The sequence below is a fragment of the Pecten maximus genome, chromosome 1 (genome assembly GCF_902652985.1).
Source record: "Pecten maximus chromosome 1, xPecMax1.1, whole genome shotgun sequence".
In the NCBI taxonomy this organism is placed as follows: domain Eukaryota; kingdom Metazoa; phylum Mollusca; class Bivalvia; order Pectinida; family Pectinidae; genus Pecten; species Pecten maximus.
Window position 1 is genome coordinate 32,114,603 of NC_047015.1, and position 15,835 is coordinate 32,130,437.

A 15,835-nucleotide genomic window follows, 5' to 3' on the forward strand; every position below is an offset into this window, starting at 1 on the left:
TTGTCCATGGCACCTGATATGTTTTCATGTCTGATCTCAACAGCATTGAAAGTATCCATCACAGCATTAGGGTCAAGGCCAAACATATCAACCACCAAAGAAACGTAAACATTGCAAATGTTACAAAGTCCTAAAAACTTTGATCTACATATAGCACGAGAGGCATTGTCTGCTGGTTTTGTACCATTTATTTTTTATAGATTTCAGCAAATATCCAGAAAAAAAGGTTATCAGTGTGCATACCAGTCCATAAGCAACCCCTCAGCTATCTTAGCTATAGATGGAACCTTTATCTTCATCCAGAAGGAAAAAAATGTAACATTTCAGTGCAAACCCTGAGCTTTTTAATTTGAATAAAAGCCCCGAGGGCCTTAACGGCCGCCTAAGTTTTGATATATTTGACACATCTGATTCCCGTGACCTTGGATTTGGGGTCAATGTCGTTCAACCTATCAAGCTAAAGGCCAAATATAAGGTATCAGGACCTCTTGCTTAGTGAGAAGTAATTTAAATGTTTCAGTATATTTGACCAATGTGACCTTGAATGAAGGTCAAGGTCATTAATTTGAATGTTCTTGTTAGTCATTTATCCTCGCATGCGATATACCCAATATCAAGTTTCTGGACCTCTTGCTTAATGAGAAGAAGTCTTTTGAAGATGTTAGCATATTTGACCCCTATGACTTTGAATGAAGATCTTGGTTAATTATTCGAACGATCTTGATAGCAAGCTAAAGGCCAATTATCATTATTATTTTGATATCTTGCTTAATGAGAAGTCATTAAAAGATTATAGCATGCTTCACCTCTGTGACCTTGATTGAGGGCCAATGTCATTTATTTGAACAATCTTGAAAGCCTTTTATTTCAGCATGCTATACGCCCAATATCAGGTTTTCGAATCTCTTGCTTCATGAGAAGAAGTCATTTAAAGATTTAAGCAAACTTCACCTCTGTGACCTTGAAGGAAGGTCAATGAAATAAAGATATCAACATATTGACAGATTTTTCCAAACGTTACTAAAAGCTTACCTGAAAAGAAAATGAAAGCTGACAAGAAAAGAAAATGAAAGCTGGCAAGAAAAGAAAATGAAAGCTGGCAAGAAAAGAAAATGAACTTTTGCATAAGGACTAAACTACGACGCTTCGGAATGTGTTGGATGTTAGACAACCCACATCCAACGCTCTATTGACATCACCTACAGTGTAACAACTCTACAGGTTCATATGGGGATATAAACCGGATACAATTAAACAAAATACTATGATTCTTGATTATGAAGAGGGTGGTTAAAGATGATACATTTTGACAGTTTTATGAAATATTTAAAATTAAATGGATTAAAAGACTATATAATGAAGCCGGTGACTGGCAATCCTTAGCAAAGACAAACTTTATTAAATTTGGAGGGGAAAGGATGTGGAGCTTGAGTAAATTAAAACTAAAAGAAATAGCAAACACCTTAACTAATCCTTTTTGGAAAGATGTTATTTTAGCATGGGCAGAGTATAAAGACGACGACCTATCATCTGTCCTCGAGGAGGATATTTTAAATTATGTACCACTTACTCTTTTTAGACAGTTTCTTTTGTATGAGTGGAATTAAAACAGTTAAAGATTTTTTAGATGATAACCTGGAATTTCTACCTTTCAATATTGTAAAATAAAATGTGATAATCTCAATTTTTTTTTACAATATTTTTCAGTAGTTAAAAAGATACCAAAAGAAAAATTAAATTATGTGAGAAGAGAAAATGTTACAGGAAGAAGTACAGATTTGTTTAAAAAAGTTATTGAAATGAAAGATCTAAAATATGTCTATAAATCTCTTGTGAAAAGTTAAAACAATACCCTATAGAAAAGCAAGAGAAATGGATTAGAAAAATTAATATAAATCGAAATGAGGAACTTGATTGGAATAAAATCTGTACCATAAGCTTTAAGGTTACTATGGAAACAAAGTTTCAAAATTTACATTTTAAAATTCTTCATAGGATCTTAACTACAAATACTTTTTTTTATATCAAATTAATGCAATTGATGATAGTTTATGTACCTTTTGTAGGGATTCCCCTGAAACTATTGAACACTTATTTTTTTATTGTAGGGAAGTAGATAGAATATGGATTGAATTGAGAAATTGGTTGAATAATATAAACCTAAAAAAATTCTAGAATAACTGCTCAGATGGGGATCAAAGACATACTATTTATTTGTGACAATGGATCGCCAATAACAAACTACATGTATCTAATACTGATAATTAAATATTATATTTATAACTGTCGATTCAGAAAGACCCTACCAACTTTTGATGGTAGTAAGAAACAATTTCTAAAAATAAAGCAAGTAGAGAGAATCTTGGCTTCAGAAAACAATACTATAGATAATTTTAACCAGAAATGGTTCCCCCTAAACAATTGATTTTTCTTTTCTTTTTTGCTGTTTTTGTCAGGTTATTGTTTTTTTTCAAGGTCTACCATTTCATTGTTCTTTTTCTTCCTTGATAACAGGTGTTTTTAATGTTATATTTGTAACCCCAGTGCATGTGGCATAGGTGAGATTTGGAATTTCATGATTTATAAATACCTTATATTATCTAAACTATCAGAAGGTAATATATATAAAGTTTTGTTTATGTGGATAAATCATTGTGCATTTGTATATGTGTGTGTGTGTGTGTGTGTATCAGTGGATGGGTATATGTTTTGGGTGTAAGATTGTGCAATTCAAAATTAAGTCAAATATATATATATAAAATGATGCCAGTCCCAACTGATCCTTGTGGTAACACAGTGGACTTTTTTTGGGTCATGTTTGTTTCTGTGCTGTACATTTTATATATTATATACAAATATTAATGCATGCAAGTATGTATGATAAGAGTGCACGTGTGAATGAATGTGTTAGGTTGATTGAATGCATTTGTAAAAAAAGTTGTACATGTATAGACAGAGTTTATGCATAAATGTACCTTGTTGAAATTACACATATGCCACATGTCTGTTTGTTTATATTTATGTTTAATTTTTTTTTTATTTTTCCTTTTTCTTTTTGTCTTTTCCTTTTCTTTTCTCTTTGTGATGTGTGATGATTTTTTTTTTTTCTTGTTTTTTTTTGTTTTGTTTTTATGTAGATGTGACAGTGTATATGCTGTTTTCACCTTAGTTAACTAAGTTCCTTTATTCTGTGAACAAAAAACAATTATTTGGAGCTTTGTGACACAGTTTGTGTGCTAAATATGGGGGATACTGTATATATATTGCGATATTTGAGTATTAGATAAGTATAGATACTCAAATTTCCCTTTTCAATGTTTGTTCTTTTTCATTATTTCTTCTTTGTAAAGGAAATGTGTCGTCTATTTCTATTAAGGTTTCCTATTGGTGATACATCATTTGCACACATACATGGTTATACGTTATTTTGGAGAGTTTTTGGAAATTATACTTATCGTTGAATTTTAAAATAATATATCAATCAATGTAGCTCTTAGCATGAATGTGTGCAAATGTAGCTCCCACATTGCTTTGTTGAATATATATATATATAAACGCATATAAATAAATATACTGTATGAAAAAGTTTGTAGAATGAATGATTTTTCTTTTTTCATTACAAAACGAGCAAATGGGATGAAATGAAAAACGAATGTGTGAAAGATGTGAAAGAGGCCTCCTGTGAGAGGCGTCATGATGTAAGAGGGGTGAACCCGGGGTCCCAACCCTGGCATCCCTCAATTTTTGCTGGGATGATAAAATTCAATTTGCAACCTTAAAAAAAAAAAAAAAAATACAGTGTAACAAACTTACACCATACCCGCCGCCTGTGCGTATCGAACTTTGTTCAAGGCAACACTCACGACTATCGAGGCAACCACCGGAAGTAGCCAATGGTCGACGACTTAACTATTCCATTGTTTAGTCCGACACAATGGCCATTACTTACTTCCGTTAGACTAATGTGTGTTAGCTGACAAGCTGTTCAAAGTTTCTAAATTAGCGGCCATTTATATAAGATTAACATATTTGTAGGTGTTCCCGAAAGTTCATCAGTTATTTTTTATACTTATCAAACTGCCATATTAACCAGTGGTGTGAATAACGATCCACAATAGACGCTCTTACCTATAAAGTCGTTGGACATGTTTTTCTCGCTTTGAATATAATTGTTTGAGCTATCGTAATGAATCAGACATAGACAAATTACGCTGAGTTGATCAGATATCCACGTGGTTGGACTGGACTGGATTAAAAGGGGTGCTCTATATTGTTCACAAGAAATTACTTTGAATAGTAGTTCACCTTGCCTGCTGGTCGATAATTTGACCATAACTGCCCCATTGAAAATTAAACCTTGACAGAAGACGTCGATTGTTGATTAAGCAATTGCAAATTTTAATCAGCAATTCATTACGCGTCAAGACTTGTATTGTATTCGATTATAACATTAAAATTGATATAATGCTATCAAGCAAGTCGTATTTATTGCATGTATTTTGACAGAGGTGTGTATCACATTTAGTGTGACTGAGGTATGTATCACATTTAGTGTGACAGAGGGGTGCATCACATTTAGTGTGACAGAGGGGTGCATCACATTTAGTGTGACTGAGGTATGTATCACATTTAGTGTGACAGAGGGGTGCATCACATTTAGTGTGACAGAGGGGTGCATCACATTTAGTGTGACAGAGGGGTGCATCACATTTAGTGTGACAGAGGGGTGCATCACATTTAGTGTGACAGAGGGGTGCATCACATTTAGTGTGACTGAGGTATGTATCACATTTAGTGTGACTGAGGTATGTATCACATTTAGTGTGACAGAGGGGTGCATTACATTTAGTGTGACTGAGGTATGTATCACATTTAGTGTGACAGAGGGGTGCATTACATTTAGTGTGACTGAGGTATGTATCACATTTAGTGTGACAGAGGGGTGCATCACATTTAGTGTGACTGAGGTATGTATCACATTTAGTGTGACAGAGGGGTGCATCACATTTAGTGTGACAGAGGGGTGCATCACATTTAGTGTGACTGAGGGGTGCATCACATTTAGTGTGACTGAGGTATGTATCACATTTAGTGTGACAGACATGTGTGTAACTATTAGTGTGACAGGCGAATATATTGTACCAGTTATGTAGTGTGATATTATATAATTATTAACTTTTGTGGTCGGTGTTCACGAGACTAAATCGACCTGGTCAAGAGTTTGTGCGGCCTCGATGAACAAACTCTTGACCAGGTCCGTATAGTCTCGTGTACACCGACCACAAAAGGCAATAACTGTTTTGTAATACATTTGTGTGTCCAACTAAAACAAATAATTTTCGTTGGCCAATTTCCTGTTTTCCTCACAATGATCTATCAGTGAGAAGACCTGTTTGTGCTAAAAATAACTCAGCTGGAATATTTTCAATGCATTGCGGACCTGTTCGTGCTATTTTTAGCCCGAACAGATTGGCAATCTTTGCCTCCAATCACGCAACGTGTTACTTTCGACAAAAATCAATCAGAGTGCTGGAAACAAACGATTGTTCGGCATCACTTTGTTTACAATATGGCAGACGAGATACCCCAACAACGTTTCGCTACAGTAAAAGAAAAGAAATTACAAGATATTTTGAAGACAAAAAGACTTTTTGAAAGCCCTAAAAATACTTCAGATGCGACAAAACTATTCGGGCAATATTTAAGTGCCAAAGGTCAGCCTGCATGCCTACTTTGAAGACTTTAGTCAAAATGATTTAGGAAGGAACCTTGGGATTTTTTTTTATTCATGTACACGAGACTTTACGGACCTGGTCAAGAGTTTGTTCATCTCGACATGCGGCCTCGATGAACAGTCTTGATGTACGGTATCGTGTACACCTCAACAAAGTCAATAATTGTATAAAGTGTGACAGAGGTGTATATAACATGTAGTGAGACAGAGGTATATATTACATGTAGTGTGACAGAGGTGTATATAATATGTAGTGTGATGGAGGTGTATATTACATGTAGTGTGACAGAGGTGTGTATTTCATGTAGTGTGACAGAGGTGTATATAACATGTAGTGTGATAGAGGTGTATATTACATGTAGTGTGACAGAGGTGTATATTACATGTAGTGTGACAGAGGTATATAGTACATGTAGTGTGACAGAGGTATATATTTCATGTAGTGTGACAGAGGTGTGTATTTCATGTAGTGTGACAGAGGTGTATATAACATGTAGTGTGATAGAGGTGTATATAACATGTAGTGTGATATTGGTGTATACAACATGTAGTGTGACAGAGGTGTATATAACATGTAGTGTGACAGAGGTATATAGTACATGTAGTGTGACAGAGGTGTGTATTTCATGTAGTGTGACAGAGGTGTGTATTTCATGTAGTGTGACAGAGGTATATATTTCATGTAGTGTGACAGAGGTGTGTATTTCATGTAGTGTGACAGATATATATATTTCATGTAGTCTGACAGAGGCGTATATATTACAAATAGTGTCACAGAGGTGTATATAACATGTAGTGTGACAGAGGTGTGTATTTCATGTAGTCTGACAGAGGCGTATATTACAAATAGTGTTACAGAGGTGTATATAACATGTAGTGTCACAGAGGTGTACATTGCATTATATCATATTATATATAGTGTGATAGAGGTGTAAATTACATATAGTGTGACAGTGATGTATATTACATGTAGTGTGATATTGGTGTATATAACATGTAGTGTGACAGAGGTTATTACATGTAGTGTGACATAGGTTATTACATGTAGTGTGACAGAGGTGTATATTACAAGTACACATGTAGTGTGACTGTGATTGGCGAGTATATTACATGTAAGGTACGTGAACTGTATTTTAAATGTTGTGTGACTGAAATGGATATTACATATAGTTTGACTGATGTATATTTCAAATGATATGAAGTGTGGCTGACGTGTATATTGCATGTAATGTGGCTAGTATATAAAATATTACATGTGATGTGACTGATGCTTACGTTATGTTTTATGTGGTGTGCCCTACGTATATATTACATGTGGTGTGACCTACGTGTATATTATATGACATGTGGAGTAACTGGCGTATACATTATATCACATGAAATGTGACTGGTGTATATATTATATTCTACCACAATAGGTGGGTGTTATTCAACTCCCAAGGCATGAAATACTCATTCTAACACGATTCGTTTGCAACGCGTGTTTTGATTGGTTAGGAACCATGTTCTAATCTGCGATAGAACCGTGATCCCGTTTCTAATCAAAACAATATGGCGTTCGACTCGTAGCGAAATTCAACACTCTGCACCATTTATGATTAATGACCCATGAGATTGGAATCGAAAGAACTGAATAAATTTAACAAAAATAGTTAACATCATTCTTACCGTCATTTATTGATTGAAACGACACTACTATTATACCTCTTGACTAACCAAGTAAAATCCGAAATTAAATGGAACAAGTGCACACAACTTCACATTCACGGTTGAGCCTGTAGAAACACATCAACACTGACTTTGGCAAAATGCACATGTCGTTATGCATACTGCAGAGTAAATCCAAATATGTCGTTTAATCTTCGGTAACAGGACTTTTACAGCAATCCAAAAACACCGCTTCGTCAACATACAGATCGAACTCTCGCCAGTATGGGCGTGGCCAATTGACCAACTTTGAAAGCTTCTTTTTGATTGGTCAATCCGCCACAATGTGACACGTCAATAGCGGAGGTCACAGAGTACTTAACAGCGTACTTGTAGGGATGTAAAACAATGTTTCTAAATATATGCGATAGTAAACGTGTTAGAATGGGGATAGTACGTTGTTTTTCGTGGCTATACTGGCGAATAGAACATGAAATTTGGTTTAAACTTTCGACCTATCGGTCTCGAGTTCAAACCAAATTTCATGTTCTAATCGCCAGTATAACCACTCAAAACAACGTACTATCCCCTAATTATAATTGTTGAATAACATTCAGTTTTATACCACACGTGGAATAAACTCTAATTGCGTTTTGATTGGTTGAAACGATGACCTTCGACCGGGACTATTTTTTAGTCATGTGGTTCAATGAAATTGATTGGCGAACACTTGAAGGCCACTTCACGATGTCATGGAAATGATAACACATAAGAAGTAGTTCGCAGTTGTTTTGCTATATTCTTGAAGATATATAAAGATTTTTTTTATCAATTAATTGCTTTGAAAGAATTATTTTGTTATGATTTGTTATAAATTGTAGTATTTCCAAACAGTTTCTGAAATTTGCGGCACTTCATAGTAGGTCATATTCTTACACCACACCTGATTTTGTGAAAGGAACGGAACACACGTTGACACAACACAGGTCACTTCATTCTCAGAACATGTTTTTCTATTGTGGTAGAAACAAGTCACATAAACTCGTGGTTTTGTATATGGTATTTCTTTTAATCTCGTTAGTTATTTTTCAAAAGTTAAAGCTCGTGTTTCTGTAACTTTTGAAAATAACTAACTCGAGTGTTTATTTTTAACTTAGGAAAAATAAGATATACTATATACATTGTACAACAACTACGAGGTTGTATGACCTGTGTCTGCCACAGTTAAAAAACACTATTCTGAGAATGAATTCTTTTCACAATATCAGGTGTGGTATAAGGATATGACCGCTTATCAATATGCAAAATTTAAAATATTGAAAATGTATTGCAATATTACAATTTGATTAAGTTGAATAACACCTACCTATTGTGGTGGAAATGATATGCTACCACAATAGGTACATGTAGGTGTTATTCAACTACCAAGGCATAAAACGATCATTACAACTGTTGAATAATATTCAGTTTATACTACACGTGGAATAAAGCTCGTGTTTTTGTAACTTTTGGAAAAATAACTAACTCGAGTAAATGAAATACCCTATAGAAAACCATGAGTTGTGTAACCTCTATTTGCATGTGGTGTGACTGACGTATACATTATATTACCCGTGGTGTGACTGACGTATTTATTATATTACCTGTGGTGTGACTGACGTATTTATTATATTACCTGTGGTGTGACTGACGTATTTATTATATTACCTGTGGTGTGACTGACGTATTTATTATATTACCTGTGGTGTGACTGACGTATATATTATATTATCTGTGGTGTGACTGACGCATACTTTATATTATCTGTGGTGTGACTGACGCATACTTTATATTACCCGTGGTGTGACTGACGTATATATTATATTATCTGTGGTGTGACTGACGTATTTATCATATTACCTGTGGTGTGACTGACGTATTTATTATATTACCTGTAGTGTGACTGACGTATATATTATATTATCTGTGGTGTGACTGACGTATACATTATATTACCTGTGGTGTGACTGACGTATTTATTATATTACCTGTAGTGTGACTGACGTATACATTATATTACCTGTGGTGTGACTGACGTATACATTATATTACCTGTGGTGTGACTGACATACATTATATTACCTGTAGTGTGACTGACGTATACATTATATTACCTGTGGTGTGACTGACGTATACATTATATTACCTGTGGCGTGACTGATGTGTACATTATATTACCTGTGGTGTGACTGACATACATTATATTACCTGTAGTGTGACTGACGTATACATTATATTACCTGTGGTGTGACTGACGTATACATTATATTACCTGTGGCGTGACTGATGTGTACATTATATTACCTGTGGTGTGACTGACGTATTTATTATATTACCTGTAGTGTGACTGACGTATATATTATATTATCTGTGGTGTGACTGACGTATACATTATATTACCTGTGGTGTGACTGATGCAATGAAATAAAAAATGAAACTCGTCTCCATTATCGATCTTGTTGCGAAGGTTACAGATTCTATTTTCCCTGGGAATGTTGCTCCATCTACCGTATTCAACTGGTAATTTGATCTTACCCATTCGGAATTTACAAAAGAGGAGAGCTAATCGTGGAGCGAGATCTAGTAGATATTTTTGTTATACTAAATCTTGTTTGTAAATTCTATAGTTTGTTCCTTAAGGGGAATTGAAAACATCGCTTTTCCAACTATATATGAACATATTATTTGAGTGTATGGAAAGCAGTGCTTTTCAACCAGTCTATACTAGAAAGTTCTTGATTTTCAAGAAACATTTATAGATAAATTCGTCAAAAATATTTTTGATGTAGTTCGACTGTGGTGTATTATAATTTCTAGATATATTATACAGTTTGTATCTTAGTTTGTTATTTGCTGATTCTATCATTTTGGCCCAGATTCCAACATTACGCGATTTTATGTTTACACTCAATGGAAATCCTCCCATTCTCCATACACTATCAAGTTAGGTGTGGATGTTTTTAACTTAAGAATATGCTTATAATTGTCTAGATGAGGTCATTCTAAAAAATTGGTTTCCTTTAAGAACCTTAAACCTCACAGCCATATATATATATAGCATATAGCATTACATTCAACTTGAGGTAAACTTAGTCTCCAGGTTTCCCGCCAAAAGTAGACTTCTACAATCATGTGATACCAAAAAATGTTCCCAGTCATTAAAAAAATGTCACGTACTCGTCACACCTGAATAATCAGCAGGTGAGCACACCTGGAGGGAAATGCATTGGACGAATGGTGTTGTATACTATTACCCATCTACTTATCTGATTAAAAAAAATCCTGATGGAATGCAATTACTTGTGAAATTAGTAAAGCAAACAAGTATACGACTCAACACTATTTGATATATTCTCTTGCTTAGCAAATGTATCCATGTATTATAACATATGACCTTACAATTTTGTATGTATGTAATTCTCTACACTTTATAGGTCTATGAGAATAAAATCTTTGTCACTGTCATTGTCATTGTCATTGTCACTGTTACTGTCACTGTCATTGTCACTGTCATTGTCAGTGTCACTGTTATTGTCACTGTCATTGTCATTGTCACTGTTACTGTCATTGTCATTGTCACTGTCATTGTCAGTGTCACTGTTATTGTCACTGTCATTGTCATTGTCACTGTCATTGTCAGTGTCACTGTTATTGTCACTGTCATTGTCATTGTCACTGTCATTGTCACTGTCATTGTCACTGTCACTGTCATTGTCACTGTCATTGTCATTGTTCATTGCCATTGGCACTGTCATTGTCACTGTCACTGTCATTGTCACTGTCACTGTCACTGTCATTGTCACTGTCATTATAACTGTCATTGTCACTGTCATTGTCACTGTCATTGTCACTGTCATTGTCACTGTCATTGTCACTGTCATTGTCAATGTCACTGTCACTGGCATTGCCATTGTCACTGTCATGGTCACTGTTCATTGCCATTGTCACTGTCATTGTCACTGTTCATTGTCATTGTCCCTGTCATTGTCACAGTCACTGTCACTGTCATTTTCACTGTCATTTTCACTGTCATTGTCCCTGTCATTGTCACTCTCACTGTCACTGGCATTGTCATTGTCACTGTCATTGCCACTGTTCATTGTCATTGTCACTGTCATTGCCACTGTTCATTGTCATTGTCACTGTCATTGTCACTGTTCATTGCCATTGTCACTGTCATTGTCACTGTCATTGTCATTGTCACTGTCACTGTCATTGTCACTGTCATTGTCACTGTTCATTGCCATTGGCACTGTCATTGTCACTGTCATTGTCATTGCCATTGTCACTGTCATTGTCACTGTCATTGTCACTATCATTGTAACTGTCATTGTCACTGTCATTGTCACTGTTCATTGTCATTGTCCCTGTCATTGTCACAGTCACTGTCACTGTCATTTTCACTGTCATTTTCACTGTCATTGTCCCTGTCATTGTCACTCTCACTGTCACTGGCATTGTCATTGTCACTGTCATTGCCACTGTTCATTGTCATTGTCACTGTCATTGTCACTGTCATTGTCACTGTTCATTGCCATTGTCACTGTCATTGTCACTGTCATTGTCATTGTCACTGTCACTGTCATTGTCACTGTCATTGTCACTGTTCATTGCCATTGGCACTGTCATTGTCACTGTCATTGTCATTGCCATTGTCACTGTCATTGTCACTGTCATTGTCACTGTCATTGTCACTATCATTGTAACTGTCATTGTCACTGTCATTGTCACTGTTCATTGCCATTGTCACAGTCATTGTCACTGTTCATTGTCATTGTCACTGTTTATTGCCATTGTCACTGTCACTGGCATTGCCATTGTCACTGTCATTGTCACTGTTCATTGCCATTGTCACTGTCATTGTCACTGTTATTGTCACTGCCATTGTCACCGTCATTGTCACTGTCACTGTCACTGTCATTGTCACTGTCATTGCCATTGTCACTGTCATTGTCACTGTCACTGTCATTGTCACTGTCACTGTCATTGTCCCTGTCATTGTCACTGTCATTGTCCCTGTCATTATCACTGTCATTGCCACTGTCACTGTCATTGTCACTGTTCATTGTCATTGTCCCTGTCATTGTCACTGTCATTTTCACTGTCATTGTCACGGTCACTGTCACTGGTATTGCCATTGTTACTGTCATTGTCACTGTTCATTGCCATTGTCATTGTCATTGTCACTGTCATTGTCACTGTCATTGTCACTGTCACTGTCACTGTCACTGTCATTGTCACTGTCACTCTCATTGCCACTGTCACTGTCGTTGTCATTGCCACTGTCATTGTCACTGTCACTGTCACTGTCACTGTCATTGTCATTGTCACTGTCACTGTCACTGTCATTGTCGTTGTCATTGTCACTGTCATTGTCACTGTCACTGTCATTGTCACTGTCATTGTAACTGTCATTGTCATTGTCACTGTCACTGTCATTGTCATTGTCATTGTCATTGTCACTGTCACTGCCATTGTCACTGTCACTGCCATTGTCACTGTCACTGTCACTGTCACTGTCACTGTCACTGTCATTGTCACTGTCATTGTCACTGTCATTGTCATTGTCACTGTCATTGTCACTGTCACTGTCATTGTCACCGTCATTGTCACTGTCATTGTCAGTGTCATTGTCGCTGTCAATGTCATTGTCACTGTCAATGTCATTGTCACTGTCACTGTCATTGTCACTGTCATTGTCACTGTCACTGTCATTGTCACTGTCATTATCACTGTCACTGTCATTGTCACTGCCATTGTCACTGTCATTGTCACCGTCATTGTCACTGTCATTGTCACTGTCACTGTCATTGTCACTGTCACTGTCATTGTCACTGTCACTGTCACTGTCACTGTCACTATCACTGTCACTGTCACTGCCGGCTGCTACACATGAATGGCTGTTATGTATATAAGTACCAGGTATATTTGTGTATAAAAATCTTACACAATGAAGGACTCACTAAAATGGTCCAGTCGGGAACAAATCCAAAACATAAATTAAAATACTCAAATCGTGATGTGTCTCGGTCCGTCATGCCTAACGGGTAAGATATTATATAGACTGTATTTTCGAGATATATTTTACTGCAAGAAATCATTCAGGCTTATTATCGAGATTTAAGTCCTGTGATGTGACTTGTTTGTATATTATAATACATGTAATGTGACTGGTGTATATATTATAATACATGTAGTCTGACTGGTGTATATATTATAATACATGTAGTGTTACTGGTGTGTATATTATAATACATGTAGTGTGACTGGTGTGTATATTATAATACATGTAGTGTGACTGGTGTGTATATTATAATACATGTAGTGTGACTGGTGTGTATATTACATGAAGTGTGACTGGTGTGTATATTATAATACATGTAGTGTGACTGGTGTGTATATTATAATACATGTAGTGTGACTGGTGTGTATATTATAATACATGTAGTGTGACTGGTGTATATATTATATTACATGTAGTGTGACTGGTGTGTATATTATATTACATGAAGTGTGACTGGTGTGTATATTATAATACATGTAGTGTGACTGGTGTGTATATTATAATACATGTAGTGTGACTGTTGTGTATATTATAATACATGTAGTGTGACTGGTGTGTATATTATAATACATGTAGTGTGACTGGTGTGTATATTACATGTAGTGTGACTGGTGTGTATATTATAATACATGTAGTGTGACTGGTGTATATATTATAATACATGTAGTGTGACTGGTGTGTATATTACATGTAGTGTGACTGGTGTGTATATTATAATACATGTAGTGTGACTGGTGTGTATATTATAATACATGTAGTGTGACTGTTGTGTATATTATATTACATGTAGTGTGACTGGTGTGTATATTATAATACATGTAGTGTTACTGATGTATATATTATAATACATATAATGTGACTGTTGTGTATATTATATTACATGTAGTGTGACTGTTGTGTATATTATAATACATGTAGTGTTACTGGTGTATATATTATAATACATGTAATGTGACCGGTGTGTATATTATAATACATGTTATGTGACCGGTGTGTATATTATAATACATGTTATGTGACTGTTGTGTATATTATATTACATGTTATGTGACTGACGTATGATGTGACTGATGTGAACTACATGTATCTTGTCATTACATTCTGTTCGGGTACATCTGTACTAGGTTATAATTAGCCTATAGGCATTCAATAGATATTATAATGATGTGTTTCCTGTTCTCTAATCAAACATACATGTAAGTCCGGTATACCATATTAAACATGACATATTACTTACGTTCATGTAGAATATCCTATGATCCAAAAGACAGGTTGAGAAACTGCTGAGCTCTGATTTAGACTTCGTCCCCCAGAGATGCATTCCAAGCTCACCGTACACATACATTGTGTGTGGATACGAGTGTGCCATTGATCGATAATGTTCTGTACGGTTACATTGGCGTATTTTTCTCATTCTTTATCATATGAACATGACTTCTCATCCACGTTTTCATGGTATACATTATATCACTTTTACACATACATGTAGTCAATGTTATAGAAGGATTACCAGGTATACCATAATCATTTCCCCGTTAAATCCGATAATTTAATGTCTGCATGATCGGTACTGCCAGGCAAGTGGGAATACCACAACATATTGATTTGGCTAGTTGTAGGCGGGGTGACGTACATGTACTACATGGTATGTCAGTACGTTAGAGTTAGCTATGATGGTGACCCAGAATGAGTACTCACACAATGTGTTAACATCTGGACACTAGTCAGATAGACGATAGCTACTCAAGCCCTCATCCTCTCCCCTACACGATAACTACTCAAACCCCCATCCCCTCTCCTCCACACAACAGTCTGCTCATCACATCAACATCTCCAAACAGACTGAACGTTCAGATAGAATAAGTACACAGAAGCTATGAATTACTGATTAGGAACTACTTCCTTACGTAGTCCAATCCCTTCCACAATGCATACATATATACCGTTTGCAGAGGTCCAAGATATATGGGGCGCCGTTTTACTATTTATTCCCATTTGGTGATATCACCTATTCAAATAGGTGATATCACTTAAGAACTTTTTAAAGTGATATCACCTATTCGAATAGGTGATATCACCTATTCTAATGAGTGATATCACATATTCGAATAAGTGATATCACCTATTCGTTTCATTAAGTGATATCGCCCATTCGAATAGGTGATATCACTCATTCAAATAGGTGATATCACTTATTGAAACGAATAGGTGATATCACCAATTCGAATAGGTGATATCACTCATTCGAATAGGTGATATCACTTAATGAAACGAATAGGTGATATCACCATTTCGAATAGGTCATATCACTTATTCGAAAAATGAATAGGTGATATCACCAAATGGGAATA

General features: G+C 35.7%; 1 protein-coding gene across 2 annotated transcripts in view; it reads right to left on the reverse strand.

Annotated features, from left to right (window-relative positions):
- LOC117330518 (beta-1,3-galactosyl-O-glycosyl-glycoprotein beta-1,6-N-acetylglucosaminyltransferase-like) overlaps positions 1-15,835 on the reverse strand; it is a 52,776-nt gene that overhangs the window by 25,316 nt on the left and 11,625 nt on the right. The window contains exon 1 of one of the 2 annotated variants that reach the window (XM_033888888.1): positions 14,722-15,203. The exons of the other annotated variant lie outside the window; for it this stretch is intronic. The gene's annotated coding sequence lies outside the window, so the exon portion shown is untranslated. Of the gene's footprint in view, positions 1-14,721; positions 15,204-15,835 lie in introns of those variants that run through there. 2 annotated transcript variants of the gene reach the window in all.